General features: G+C 33.5%; 1 long non-coding RNA gene across 3 annotated transcripts in view; it reads left to right on the top strand.

Moving 5' to 3' along the window:
* The window catches only part of LOC119238980 (uncharacterized), a 511870-nt gene that overhangs the window by 123662 nt on the left and 373279 nt on the right, over positions 1-14929 (top strand). For all 3 annotated transcript variants that reach the window (XR_008549721.1, XR_008549720.1, XR_005123719.2), the window contains one exon: positions 3462-3761. This is a non-coding gene — a long non-coding RNA (uncharacterized LOC119238980). The remainder of the gene's footprint in view (positions 1-3461; positions 3762-14929) is intronic.

The raw sequence follows: 14929 nt of genomic DNA on the forward strand, positions 1-14929 counted from the left end.
CTAAAACTTGAAGAACTCTGGGTATCAGATATATCCCATGAATAATAAATTTGGAAAAAATAAAATATCAAGTCAGAGAAAACTCCCTACTACCTCCATTCCCCCAGATAAAATTAAATTTTTGTTGCCTTTTAGAGAGTTAAGTGGGAGTAGATGAAGGGAAGAACATGCTGAGGGGTGTTCACGTGTTTGTAATTAAAAATATAGGTCAAATCAACAGCCATTATCATACTCAGGAACAAGAGTATTTCCATCAACATCAGGAACAAGACAGTGATGCTCACTATCACCACTGTTATTCAACATAGCCCTCCAATTCTGTGATGAAGTCATTAGGCAAGAAAAAGACATAAAAGAAATACAAATTGGAAAGAAGTTAAACTCTTACTATTCTCAGATAACATGCTAATATGCTTAGAGAAACAAACTCTCTCTCTCTCTCTATATATATATATATATATATGTGTGTGTGTGTGTGTGTGTGTATATATATATATAAAAGCAAGCCCCACATTTAACAGCATGCATGAAAATTCACTCAAAATGGGTTAAGGACTCAGATATATGAACTGAAACCATGAAGTACTTGAAAGAAAATATAGAGGACACACTTAAGGACTCAGATATATGAACTGAAACCATGAAGTACTTGAAAGAAGATATAGAGGACACACTCTAGGACATCTATCACAAAGACGTATTTAGGAACACCACCCCAGCAGCAAGGGAAACAAAACCAAAAATAAACAAGTTGGGGTTATAGCAAACTTAAAAGTGTTTGTATCTCAAAAGAAACTATCACAAAAATGAAAAGGCAGCCTCCAGAATGGGAAAAATATTTGTGTACCACACATCTGATAAGGGGCTAAATTTACAAAGTACCTTACATTAATTCAACAATAAAGAAACACATGACCCAATTAAAAAAAATGGGCAAGGGGCCTAAATAGGCACTTTAAGTGAGATTGAAATGAAGGAATTCTTATCCAATGTTGGTGGGATGCATGCTGATACAGCCCTTGTGGAAATCTCATTTGACCCAGCAATACTGCTATTAGTTGTCTATCTAAGTAACATGAAAAATTTGATGTAAAAGAGCTAACTACACCTATGTACATAGCATCTCTGTTTACAACTGCCAAATTATGGAACCAACCTATGTGCCCTTCAACAGAAGAATGGGTAGAAAAACTGTGGAGCATTTATTCAATGGAATATTACACAGTTGTGAAAAAGATCAAGTGGCATTTGGTGGAAAATGGATAGACCTTTAGGTGATTATATTGAGTGAAATCAGACAAAAGTGAAAGACAAATTTTGGGTAGTTTCATTCACTTGCAGAGTACAACTTCAAAACAATTACACATAAATAATAGAAGAAATAAAAATTTGAACTTGGCAATAAAAGAAGATAACGATTGCCGGAGGGAATAGGGAAAAAGTTAGAGGCAATTGGGGAGGGAGGCAGATCGGGCATGGGCACAGGTGGTGTAGTGGAGGCGAAGAATTAAAAAAATGGTCCTTTGCCTTGATCCTCTTCTTTATACCAACCAAACCACCAAAATGGATCTGGTCTCAGTCTTTTAACTTTGCCAAGCATGATTTGGTATGTCTAGGGAGGTCAACTTGAGACAGCCTTAGAATTTTAAATGTTTTCTGTCTTTCCAAGAAGGATACCAACAAAGCTTAGAGAAAGCACAAGAGGTCATGTGTTTGAAATGCGGGAGGTGTATGTATGTATGTATGTATGTATGTATGTATGTATGTATGTATCAGTGGCTTGAACAAGTGGGATCAGAAATAGGGACCAGTCAGCAAATTGTATGGATTAAAGATTTATTACAGGATGGGATAATAACTATCAATAGCTTACATTTATCCTTTACTTTCCAGATATTGACTATCGCAACAGTACAGTTATGTAGGCTACATTTTATTATGTCCATCTTACTGAAGAGGAAACTGAAATACAGAGAGTTTAAGCCACTTGCCTTCATTTTAACCAACACATCTATTGCTGACTCATAGGGAATGAGTATCTTAGTGTATACATAACAAGGATTAGACTAGGATTAGGCTAGGATTAGACACCCCACCCATATCCCTGAGATTTCTGTTTCTCTAAATTTCACAGAATGTCAACTAAAACCATTGGATAGTATTGAGGCCCTGAATTGAGAGGAAACCATAAAATAACTTGAAAACTCCGAATAGACAAGAAACCCCAGGTGGAAAAAGCCCATATAGAAGGTATTGAGCTGTGGAAAATAAAGTTACATATTTTTCACCCCGAGTTTGTGATGAGAGTTTCAAAGCTATTATATATTAATGCAAAAAGGGGGCAGAAACACTAGCAAAAACAACCAAAACAAATGACCAAGTAAGAGATTATAATTTCAGCTTCTCTTTCAGGATCTCTTGAAAGAGAACATTTTTTAACTGTACACTTTATAGAATGCTTCCAGAATATAGTGAAAATTCTAAGTTTACTATACAAAAAAAAATCACAGAAGCATCTTGCTAATTGTTATTTACAGTGCTTTCTTTTGCCCAGAACTGTCTCCTCAGTTGTATCATCCCATATCTTTGAATTTTAAGTACTACCTGTTATATGAACTAGAAATTAAATGTCATTTAATTAAAAATCTAATTTGATATCATATTATCATTTGGTTACAGTTATCAGTCCAATTTTTCTAGGTTTGATAAGGCCCTGCTCTATTTATCATCCTTAATCATTAATTTATTTTACATTTAAAAAGCAGTACATTACTGTTTGGAAAGTTGAAGGCTGTATAGGCTTGGTCATTGAAACCATAGTAATCAGATAGCTTTCAGTTATGCTAAACTTTAAGAATCTCAAAGATAATGTGTGTTCTCTGACATGATAGAATGTGATTTTCTCTTTTTCATATGAAAATCCTGGATTCATGCTTTAGAGGGAAACATGAGATTGTATTATTTACCTGAATGATTAGATTAAAAAACAAGGAATATATACCTATTATAAGAGCAAATAAATTATTTTCATATATGTGTGTAATTAAATGATCTCTGTTTCTTAGTTACCAAAGGCAAAGGAAGAGAATAAAAAATGAGTTCTCTATAAATCAACAATGTCTTACTGTTTTAAAAAATAAAACCTCATTTCAGCAGTATTAGTGAAACAAAGATTGATAATATAATTATTATGTTTCAAAGTTAAAGGAATGTTAAAAGACTATTTTGATGGATTAAAATTTCAAACCCAGACTTCTTTACTTTCTGGATTTTTTTTCACCGATGACAATTTATTTAAATCTGTTGGCAGCACACAGATACATATCAATTAATCCACAACTTCTGCATAGAAGAGGGCAATGATATGTAGTCATTCTATGACAAACTGTGTGCACTTAATCATCTTCATGATGCTTTGGTTTCTTGATCCTCTGCTTATGATGTTCAATTTCTTTCTGCAGACACTCAGTGTCCTTATGATGAGTAATCTCATCTTCATGGTGTTCCCTCAAGGCTGCCAGTTCTTCTTTAGTCTTCTCTCCCAAGTATTGATACTCTTCAGCCTTCTTGTGAAAGCCCTACCAGCCTCCTGGACCCAGCCCCCTCTGGAGTTGATATTATGGACCATTTTGACCTGAAGCCTTGGACTTGCGTGGTCTTCATACCCCACAGTGGAGCCTCATCACTGTCCCCAAAGCCCTGATGGCCGCTGTTCCAGTGTAGCACCTCTCAGACATTCTGGATGATGGATCTACTTCAGAGTGAGTAAAAATACAGTCAGTTCCACAATATTCAGACTAATGGAGAACACATAGCCCAAATAAATCATTTAATCATTCCATGAACATTTAATTGAATGCCCATTGTATGATGAGCCGGGCATGGATGCAGACTGGAATGGAAGTAGTGGTCATACATTTATCAGAAAATCTCTTTTGGTATTAATGAATAGTGATGTATGGAGACAGTGCTTAAGTCTCTTCCTAGGAACAAATCGGTAGACTGCATTGTGTCTTTTAGGCCTCAAAATAAGTCAGCACTTCTATTTTAATTTATTCAATTTTATGTGATTTTTTAGGAATTGCTGTCTTTTTCCAAAGTTCTTCTGGAGTGATGGGTACTATGAGATTCCACTTTATTACGTCAAGAAAACCACAAGGCAGTATTATTATTACAAGATGGACACTGCAGTCCCTCTTTATCAATTTTGTTATTATTTTGCTCTAGCATCAGTATCATTCTTGAAATAATTTCAGAGCATGACTGAAAGTAGAAACATTTTATATTACAAAAATGTGAATGATAATGTGCTAATGTCATCTTGGATATTGTTTTGCTTCTCAGTAATTTTGTAGTGTAAACAAATGGTACAAAAATGATGCTCTTTTTCTAGTAAAACATGGTAGAATTTCAAATATCTTGTTAGATCCTTTTCATGACTGTTCAACTAAAAATAGGGCACAATAAGTGCAACTATCTCATTTAGACTGATTATATACATTCTTGAAAAAGTCAAGACTGTATTTGCTCTGGCTCAAGAATAGCATCACATACACCTTCATGGAGAAGAAACACACACATGGAAGTTTAATTTAATGAACTTTCCCCTTATCCCCTTATTACTTCAAATTAAGAAAGTGAACATAATGTAGTATCTTTCTTAGAAAGTACTTTATGCAAGACTATGCAGCTCTTGATTTGGTATAGGAAACGACAGCATTTTGCCAGTAGGATTATTTCTAGTAAAAAAAGAAAGATACAAAAGGGTAAATATCCAGAGTATTGGGGCTTGGGCATATTATTAGTAAACTTGTAACATTTGTGGACTATGAGATTTCCCCTGGAGTGGTATAATTACATTTAAAATATTTGTTTTTGTTGTGAAATTTGTATATTTTTTGTAAGTTCATTTTATGAAGAAAATCTGATTTGTATGCCCATGTCCACTCAAATAACAATATATATATATATATTTTGTTTCTTGTAAAAGGATTGTGTGAAGAAATATGTGTTGGCAGGCAACATGATACAATGAGAAACTGAGATTGTACCAATGCAGATGAGTTGGTCAGAGACTAACAAGATGTGAATGTGTATGTATATACAAAGACACTTGTGTGAGGTCTTTCCTCCCCTTCTAGCCCACACAGTGTTCTGAAGGGAGGTGGATTCCGAAATTTCTATAGCACCTTTTCCTTTCTATATTTATCAATCCCTTTTTTGGTCAATTACTCTACATTACTGCAAAATAAGGGGACAAATGTTATCTACCTCATAGCACAAACACTCATTCAATTGCTGTGCATTTTCCTTTGTTAACAAATACTTAAATGGGAAACAGACATACTGAAATGATTTTCTCTCATACATACAATGTTAGAATCAGAAAGGAAATTTTTTTGTGAAATATGTAAAAGGAAAAATCACTGGCTGGGTAATATGGAGCTAGATTTCATATGCTATGGTAATTTTCAGTGAAAGAAAATTATAGTTCAAAGAAATATATAAGGTCAATTTTCATCTGTTTATTAAGCAAATATTTTGGTTAGTACTTGTTATATTTGGTCAATTTGTTAAATACTGGAACATATACAGAGGTGAATAAGATATTATAGGGTAGTCACTACCCTATGGTGGAGTAAATAGGTAAGTAAACAAATGATACGTAATACTGCTGTGCTGGAAGTATGTGCTGTAAAAATACAGAGTGGGAGTATTTATTTCACTAGGACAGATTTCTGATCATTAAAGTGATACTGGAGTTAGGGCTTGAAGGATTCATTATATTTATGAGGTAAAGCATGCTGACAAAAGGTATTTCATATAGATGGACAACCTCATTTAAAAAGCACAGAGTGTGAATATGCAGTTTATTTAGGGAATGAGAGATAGTTAAGAGTGGTCCAGAGGAGAGTGTCTATTGGTGGTTTATTTTTTTTCTCAGGCCATCTCTTCTACCCATGGATAGAATTTTTCTGTGGAAAAATATATTGGTGACTGCTTAATTTCTCTACTCTCATTTCTATTTTTAAATGAATGATACTATTAACTTATTTAGGAGAAAACATATTAATTAATAGTCTCAAGAATATAGGATATTTTATAAGGATAAAGTAATAGACAGAAAATGACTTTAAAGTTCAATTAAAAATAGAACATTTTGATAACTGCCATTTATTTGGACTCAATAGGTAGAAACTTATTATGGAATTCAATACGAGTAGTGCAAATGGGGCATGAAGGCTTCAGTGTATATGTAGAATTGGAGATGCTTTCACTTTCCATTTGATGAAATTGAATTTCTCAAAATGGACTCTATATCTTTTTAATTCAGAGATTTTCAGCAAGTAGGAGGAAGATATCCTATAATTTATGAAGATAGTTTTTATTATTTTTTTTATTAGCTCTCAGCTTCAGAAACTGCTTTCATTATTTTTTTCAGCCATCTTACTGCTGTGGATCCTTATAAGGCAAATCGCCTTTCGTTTTCATCTTCCTTAGCACAGCTGGTGCTTACACTACTTTGAACATCCATTGAGTCATTTCCTGCTGATAAATGTCTATATGTAGTCACGATTGTCACCTATGTATGTGATACAAAACTGTCCTCTTTTTAAACCAAGAGAGCATTTGTACCAGCCTCTAATCTTGTGTACCACTTTCTCCCCTTTTAGAACCAAGCTGGCAATTCTCATCTTGAATAGCTTTAAAATTGCTCATAGCAATCAATGACAACTGAGGCATCACTAAAGAATTTCTTTTATCTCCAAGCTCCAATTTAGATCTGTCATTAAGCTTGAGTAAGCTTGAACTGTCAGAACATTTTCCCTCATCACATGCTCTAAGCACAAAAAGTCAACTTCAAAATCAAATTTGTTCTGTCTCTTACTATACTTCGTAATGGTTTCATGTGAACAATAAACTTCACTGAAATAGTACTGTCAGTCTTTAGTAACTTAGATAGCTATGCCTTTAAGAAATAGTAGGATGCTGCCAAAACTCAAGTATGACTTATGGTAAGTTGGTCCCTCATGTTCCATTGTTTTATGTTGTGCCTTAAGGGGAGTTTGGTGATACAGGGAAAGAAGTCTTGGCAGTTTTGAGGAGCTGTAGAATCTGTTTTTTCCTTTAGCATGAGAAATTGTGTAATCTTTAGCAAGTCTCTTCTCCCTAGGCCTTAGTTTCAACCTCTTGAATAAGATATGGCTTTATTAAATAAATTTTAAGGCTCCACCCATTTGACCTTCATAAATTTGACTTTCTGCCCTGTTGTATTCTTCATGAAATGAATTAGAAACTGTGGCCTTAAAATACCTGAAAGTCAGAAATTAATTGAGAAGTCCATAATCCAAGCCTAATTGTACAAATGCTTCAACCTCTGGACCTAAATGACATTTTGTTTGGGTTCCATTGGTGATTTGTTGTTGTCTTTTAAAGATCATAGCTTCTATCTTGGAAATCTTTTCCACATACAGATCCTTCAGCTCACCCACATATTTAAATTTACTTTGATCTTTCTTTGTTTTGCAAATTTCATTTTGAAACAGTCTGTGTGAACATTAGAGGTGCCAGACTGAGACTGAAGACCACAAAAATCTGGCAGAGCCACACATACAAAGCTCAAATATGTTTATAGATTCCTTGTTGAAAATTAGAATGATTGTTTTTTAATAATGTCCTCATAAGCCTCCAATTGGCTCATTGTTTCTTTTTATTTGTAATATCTACTTTCTTCTTTCCTAAGTACTATAGCTTTCAGAGTTAAATTTTTTTTTTCTCATTTTTCTTCCTATAGAGATGTGACCTTAATGGAAATATAATCCAGGTCATTATTCCATGATTCACTAGAGTGAGAAAGTAATTTGGTGATTTTTTCTTAAACCTCAAAAAGCAAGAACTTAACACAATAAATATTCTATCAGATAATCACTAAATCATGGTTACCATTATGTGATTTTTCTCTCCTTTTCAGGGCCAGATCTTGATCATGGCAGTTCTGTAGTTTAGCTTAGTGTCCATATCTCTTAGTGAACTGGAGGTCTCTCATCACCCATCCTTTATTGCTATTTCTTAGCTTATCTAATTGACTTAAGTCAGCCTGTGATATGAATGTCCTTTGCAATTTTGCCACATTTTCTTGCTCCTAATCAAAACATGTATAGTTCCTTAGAAATGTATGTGTTAATAGCCACGCCAATCTTTCAGGCTACTTTATTCTAGGATGTTAATGACTGATAGTAATGTAAGAATACCCATCTCTGATAACAAGAATGCATTAAGAACAGGATTGAGGCCCTGTGGCAGAGAGTCTTAGGCATAGATTTGTGGTAAATTCCACCTTCCCATGATTCCCTGAAATCTTTTTGACACAAGTCAATGCATGCTTACCTTTTTTTCATCTTAACTGATGTTATGAAAATAGTATTTCTTTTGTAAATAAGTACCATTTCTCCGAGGAGCACACTATTTTGCTGTATGATATTTATATCTGTGATGCAGTATTAATCTGCAAAATATTTTTGGTAGCAAAAAGAAAATACCACATAGTTTTTTTCCATTGCTAATTTATTAACATGTTTGCAAATTTAAGAACTGGTTATAGATAGATATTGCCTTACAGGTCTTTTATATTTCTAGGCTATTACTTTCTCTTTGTAAGGGAATCTTACACTTCCCCAAAGAGCATGTATCATATAATGCATGTGTTTCTTAATATGTAATGCTAGGTTATGGTTTCTTAATATTTAATATCAATTTATGCCTAATTTTTCCATATACTGTGTGGTATAATGAAGATACACTAAATATTTATTTGTTCTATCTTATGTGCCAAGTAATTTTCTTCATTTCATCAATGTAAGATGATATCCATTGTTACATATACCATAACTAATAGCACTAATAAAAAAGGAACAAAGACAAAATTTCAAGTCACAGAATGTTTTTGTATAAATGTAGAGATTTGAAATATAAAATATATACATCCACAGTGAAGGAAATGTGGTAGTAGGACTACTTTACAGAGTCATGAAACCTTTGTCTAAAACATTTGAAATAGTTTCAAACATACGAACTCAGTTCTTTAAACAAAATTTTTACAGTATACATTAGGATAAAGTTTGTTTCCTTCCTAGGGGTATTGGAAAAATTGAGCAAACTTGTGAAATAAAAGGGGAAAAATACCCATTGATCTTCTTTAATATATAACTGGAGACCTTTCAGAATGTATTTTATTATATTTTCTTAATTGCTATTCATAGAATATTGAAAATGTTTGAAGTTGGATTATGTACTGGATATTTTCAAATTCAGTTTTGATTATACTGAAGAATGCATGTTTATATGTTATATACAAGTGAGAATTTATGTATTTTATAGTGGTAAATACACAAATGAACATTAGAATTAAGATTATTTTCTGACATGTTACTATATTATATATTAGTATATATTAACTTTGGAAAGTTCTTTGTGAGATACTAATGGCATTACTATTAGTATTAGTTTGCAATGAATAACTCTGCTGCTCCAGTTTATTTGCATATTCATATACTTCTCCCAAACTAGAGACAAGAAGAATTCAGTGACATAGAACAAATCTTTGCAGAGGGAATCTAAATATGGGGAAAAACAATATTTATCTACATGGGGAATTTCTGAAATGTGTGTTATTATAAAAGTTAATTCCCCTTCTGAATAAATGATATTTGATTTTCATATTAGCATACTAGTTTGAACAGCTGCACAAAAAGTATTCAAATAAAAATAAAAAAATAAATTTTTAGACCCAAATTTTGCTTTCAGATTAACAGATGCAAAAGATCCCAAGATATACATTAATATTTGGAGGTACATATCTGTTAGATTGCCATGACTGAAATGCATACAATAATAATTAACACTTTCACTGGTATACGATTTTGCATACATTAGATTAAAATGATTAAGAGCTAAAGAAACCTAACTTTTATAACTGAGTGGTATAAAAACTTGAAATAAGCAAGTCACTGGACAAAAAAGTCTTACAGGTTATCCAGGTATAAACAAAGTACAATTTCACATTTGTGTATGTATGAGTGTAACTTAAAAAAAAATCTTGATTATTAAAGAGAATAAAGGTTTAGTGAATGTTGATGGTCATTCCTGTGCAGAGAAAGAAAACAGAACCATTTGGAGCATATATGGGTCTTGAACTCTAAAGATAAAATTTCCTTCCTGAATTCAACTACTGATTCTTGGCTTCTGTGAAACTGTAATATTACTATATATGTAATTTGTTATCAGAGATTATTGTTCAGACATTGTTATTATATAACAACAATGTATATATTACATCTAATGGAATATAACACATTTAGAATATATCATAAATAAGCTAAATAGACTGCTTTAAAGATCCAAATTAGTTATATAGTGTGCTTACCTGTAAATACTTACATTTATAATTATTTAAAGATTGTTTATGAATTACACAGAACTTTGACTTCATTCTGGCTATCCTTTTGTGCTTTTTTCCTAAAAGTTAGCAAAGGTGACCAAGAAGAACATGAAATAATCCCCCAAATTGGTTGAATTTTGCTCCCTACATTGGCTAGCAATTTGATAAACATTTGAGGTAATGCTCTTTTCTCCTTGCTTTGTCTCATTTTGTTTTTCTCTGCTTGACACCATTCTTAAATAATTTATTGACTCATTTTCTCATTCACTTATTCATTTTTTCAGGAAATATTTATTGGATAATACTATATATCAAACACTGTGCTTGACTCCAAGAGATGAACAAAGCAGATGTGGACCCTGTTCTTGGGGATTTTCTCTTTTGTGAAGAAGGGAAGCAACCAAATTATCCCATTCCAGAGTATGTGAGGGATACAATAAGAGGGAAATGTGTCATGCTGTGGGAACTCATTACACATGAAACACCTAACTAAATTTGGAGAAAACGGGAAGAGCTTTAGTGCTCATGTAAACATCCCCAAATTATTTGACCTTCAGTAAATTTCTATTCAAACATTTCTGATTGGATTCGTTTCCTATGGATGCTATAACAAATTACCACATATTTTTTGGCTTAAAACAACACCACCATACTATTTTTATAGTTCTGCAGAATATAAGTTCAAAGGGTTTCACCTGCTCAAAACTAAGGTATCAGCCAGATTGTACTCTCTAGGAGGGCTATGTGGGTGAATCTTTTTCCTCAACTTTTCCAGCTTCTCAAGATGCATCATGTATATTCCTTGACCTGTGATCCCTTCCTCAGTCTTCAAAGCCAGAACACTGTACTATCACTTGCTCCCCTTCTGTAGTAAACTACTTTTCCCTCCCTCAAATATGGACACTGATAATTAGATTCTATAAGGTTAATGTAAAATAATCTCCCTAAGATGCCTAACCTAATCATACCTGCTAAGTTCCTGTAGGCAGATAAGGTATTTGTCACAGATTCCAGGTGTTAGAACATGGATATGTTGGAGGATATTGTTTTAGACTTCATCAATTGATCGAATGCCAATTTCATCAAAACTAGTGTGATCGAGTGATCTAAGAGAGTTCTAGTAGATTATATGATTATATATTTTGCATTTATATTTGGAGACCTTTTTATGAAGTACTAAATCTTTGTACTTATGGCAAATTAATAAAATTGTATTTTATAATATTATAAAATGTTTTGTATGTAACTCATGAAAACTGGCCTATATTTACATAAGTACAGAAAGTGTTATGGATAGTATTTGTATAGAATTTGAATTTCTGAATCTCCAACCTATCAGTTGCAGATTCTCCTTACTCATTTTAACATAGAAAATGTTTCATGAAAAGGAAAATAAATAATGACTCATTTTTTTTTTTTTTTTTTAAATATTAAATTTTATTTTTATATTCCCCCATACAATTGCAAACGCCCCATTCTGACCCCAATCCTTCCCCTCCCGCCCCCCCCCCCCCAAAAAGTGTCTCTGGTTCATAGTTTTTTGTTGATTTTGATTTTCACTTTCTTATATTCATTTTCCTGGTCCCTTATTTAAGTTTTCTAGATTCCTGCTATGAGTGAGACCATCCGGTATTTTTCTTTTTCTTTTTGGCTTATTTCGCTGAGCATGATCCCTTCCAGCGCCATCCATGTTGCTGCAAATTGCATGTGTTTATCTTTTTTGAATGCTGAGTAATATTCCATGGTATATATGTACCACATCTTCTTGATCCAGTCATCTATTTTTGGGCATTTGGGTTGTTTCCAAAGCTTAGCTATTGTAAACAGTGCTGCTATAAACATAGGAGTGCAGGTGCTCTTTGGAATTGATGTTTCTGTGTCCTTTGGGTAAATACCTAGGAGTGAAATTGCTGGATCATATGGAAGCTCTATGTTTAGTAGGTCCAGAAATCTCCACACAGCTCTCCATAATGGTTGGACCAGTTTGCACTCCCACCAACAGTGTACAAGAGTTCCTTTTTCTCCACATCCTCGCCAACATTTGTTGTTGCTAGTTTTTTTAATATGTGCCATTCTCAATGGTGTGAGATGGTATCTCATGGTAGTTTTGATTTGCATTTCCCTGATTACAAGTGATGTTGAACATTTTTTCATATGTCTGTTGGCCATTTGCATTTCCTCTTCAGAGAAGTTTCTTTTTAGCTCTTCTGCCCATTTTTTGACTGGATTATTTTCTTTGTTGTTGCTGAGTCTTATCAGCTCTTCGCAGATTTTTGTGATCAGTCCTTTATCATTAGTGTTGGGTGCAAAAATGTTCTCCCAGTTGGTGGGGTTTCTCTTTGTTTTTGTTATTGTCTCTTTTGCTGTGCAGAAGCTCTTTAATTTGATGTAGTCCCAGCTGTTTATCTTTCTCTTCACTATCACTGCTTTGGGTGATGTGTCTGTAAAGATGTCTTTGATGTGCAAATCCCGTAGTGTTTCGCCTATATTTCCTTCTATGTATTTTATGGTTTCAGGTCTTATGTCTAGTTCTTTAATCCATTTTGAGTTGATTTTTGTGTATGGTGTGAGGTAGTGGTCAAGCTTCATTCTTTTGCATGTAGCGACCCAGTTTTCCCAGCACCATTTATTGAACAAACTTTCTTTGCTCCAATGCATAGTCTTTGCTCCTTTGTCAAAGATTAGTTGACCATAAATCTGTGGGTTTATTTCTGGATTTTCTATTCGATTCCATTGGTCTGTATGTCTGTTCTTGTTCCAATACCATGCAGTTTTGATGATTATGGCTTTGTAGTATAGTTTGAAGTCTGGGAGTGTGATGCCTCCATTTCCTTCTTTTTTTTTCAGGAGAGCTTTGGCTATTCGGGGTTTTTGGTGATTCCATATGAATTTCATCAATAATTGTTCTATTTCTTTGAAGAATGCCATTGAGATTTTGATTGGAATAGCATTGAATCTGTATATTGCTTTTGGTAGGATGGCCATTTTAATAATGTTTATTCTTCCAATCCATGAGCAGGGGATGTCTTTCCATTTCTTTGTGTCTTCTTCTATTTCTTTTAACAGTGTTTTATAGTTTTCTTTGTATAGGTCCTTTACCTCTTTTGTTAGATTTATTCCCAAATATTTGATTTTTTTTGTTTCGATAATAAAAGGGGTGGTTTTTTTGATTTCTTCTTCTTCAGATTTATTGTTTGTGTATAGGAAGGCTACTGACTTTTGCGTGTTGATTTTGTATCCTGCCACTTTACTGAATTGATTGATGAGTTGAATTAGTTTTTCTGTGGAGATTTTGGGGTTCTCTATGTATATTATCATATCATCTGCAAATAGTGATAGTTTGACTTCTTCTTTTCCTATTTGGATTCCTTGGATGTCTTTCTCTTGTCTTATTGCTCTGGCTAGGACTTCCAGTATTATATTGAAAAGCAGTGGTGAGAGTGGACATCCTTGTCTTGTTCCAGATCTTAATGGAATTGCTTTCAGCTTTTCACCATTGAGAATGATACTGGCTGTTGGCTTGTCATAGATGGCCTTTATGATGTTGAGGTATGTTCCTTGTATCCCAAGAATTTCAAGGGCTTTTATCATGAATGGGTGTTGCACTTTGTCGAAAGCTTTCTCAGCATCTATTGATATTATCATATGGTTTTTATATTTCTTTTTGTTGATGTGTTGGATAACGTTGATTGATTTTCGGATGTTAAACCATCCTTGTGCCCCTGGAATGAATCCAACTTGGTCGTGGTGAATTATCTTGTTGAATTATCTTGTTGAATTATCAACAATGGATACATTGTTGGATTCTGATAGCTAAAATTTTATTGAGGATTTTTGCATCAGTGTTCATTAGGGAGATTGGCCTATAGTTTTCCTTTTTTGTGTTGTCCTTATTCGGTTTTGGTATTAGTGTAATATTGGCTTCATAGAACGTGTTTGGTATTGTCCCTTCCTTCTCAATTTTTTGGAAGAGTTTGTGAAGGATAGGCACTAATTCGTCTCTGAATGTTTGGTAGAATTCATTTGTAAATCCATCAGGTCCTGGGCTTTTGTTTTTGGGGAGGTTTTTAATTACCATTTCAATTTCGCTGCTTGTAATTGGTCTGTTTAGGTGTTCTATTTCTTCTTTATCTAGCTTTGGGTGATTGTAGAGTTGTAGGAATTTGTCCATCTCCTCTAGATTGTTGAACTTGTTTCCATATAACTGTTCATAGTAGTTACTGATTATTCTTTTGATTTCTGCTGTGTCCGTTGTGATTTCTCCTCTTTCATTTATGATTCTGTGTATTTGTGCTTTCTCCCTTTTTTCCTTTGTGAGCCTGGCTAGGGGTTTGTCTATTTTATTGATTTTTTCAAAGAACCAGCTCTTGGTTTCATTGATCTTTTGGATTGTTTTTTAGTTTCAATTTCATTTATTTCTGCTTTGGTTTTATTATTTCTTTTCTTCTACTGGTTCTGGGGTTTTTTTGTTGTTCTTTTTCTAGATCTTTG

The sequence above is a fragment of the Talpa occidentalis genome, unplaced genomic scaffold (assembly GCF_014898055.3).
Source record: "Talpa occidentalis isolate TD23 unplaced genomic scaffold, MPIMG_talOcc4v2.1 talOcc4.11, whole genome shotgun sequence".
NCBI classification, from domain to species: Eukaryota; Metazoa; Chordata; class Mammalia; order Eulipotyphla; family Talpidae; genus Talpa; species Talpa occidentalis.